At 49.1% G+C, this 1,047-nt stretch overlaps 1 protein-coding gene across 1 annotated transcript in view; it reads left to right on the top strand.

Moving 5' to 3' along the window:
* Positions 1-1,047, top strand: part of TTC25 (tetratricopeptide repeat domain 25) — a 20,684-nt gene that overhangs the window by 14,409 nt on the left and 5,228 nt on the right. The window lies entirely within an intron of this gene.

Genomic DNA, 1,047 nt, shown 5'->3' with positions numbered 1-1,047 from the left:
CCTCAGCCTTCCGAGTAGCCGGAATTACAGGCATGCGCTACCACGCCTGGCTATTTTCTGATTTATTGTAGAGATGAGGTCTCACATGCCCAAGCGGGTCTCGAACCCGCGGGCTCAGGCAATCCACTCACCTCAGCCTCCCAAAGGCGCGGGATTACAGGCTGAGCCACCGAGCCCGGCTTGACTTTTGATTTATTGTAGAGATGAGGGCTTGCCAAGTTGCCCAGGCGGGTCTTGAACCCGCGGGCTCACCTCAGCCTCCCAAAGGCGCAGAATTACAGGCTGAGCTACCAAGCCCGGCTTGCATTTTTTATAGAGACAAGGTGTCACTATGTTGTCCAGGTTAATCTTGAACTCCTGGGCTCAAACAATCCACCCACCTTAACCTCCCAAAATGCTGGGATTACAGGTGTGAGCCACCACACCTGGCACTAATCCCACTCTTTCATTGATATTTTGTTTTCTCATTCTGATTTTTTTGTATTGATTTTCTCTCATGTATATGAATAATATTCTGAAACATTATTTTATGTTATTTCTAATGCTGTTTTTAAACATTATTTTCAACTGTTGCATCAAATTCCACATCCTGGCCAGGTGCGGTGGCTCATGCCTTAATCCTAGCACTTTGGGAAGCAGATGCAAGAGGATTGCCTGAGCTCAGGGGTTTGAGACCAGCCTGAGCAACATGAGGAGACCTTGTCTCTACAATAAAACAAAAATTAGCTGGACGTGGTGGTGCACACCTGTGGTTCCAGCTACTTGGAAGGCTGAGGCGGAAGGATCACCTGAGCCCAGCCGGCTGAGGCTGTGGCAGCCATTGAGTATGCCACTGCACTCCAGCCTGGGTGACAGAGTAAGACTCTGAGACCAAAAAAAAGATTCCACATCCTATAGATGCGACCAACACGGTTCCGACAGTTTTATTTATTTATTTGAGTTGGAGTCTCATTCTGTTGCTCAGGCTGGCATGCAGTGACACGCTCATGGCCACTGCAGCCTTGACCTCCTGGGCTCAGGTGATCCTTCTGCCTCAGCCTTCCAAGT

The sequence above is a fragment of the Carlito syrichta genome, unplaced genomic scaffold, assembly GCF_000164805.1.
Source record: "Carlito syrichta isolate Samal-C Ts95f unplaced genomic scaffold, Tarsius_syrichta-2.0.1 Scaffold314793, whole genome shotgun sequence".
Classification (NCBI taxonomy): domain Eukaryota; kingdom Metazoa; phylum Chordata; class Mammalia; order Primates; family Tarsiidae; genus Carlito; species Carlito syrichta.
Note: the sequence above shows the minus strand (reverse complement) of the source record. Positions and strands in the feature narration are given on the sequence as shown.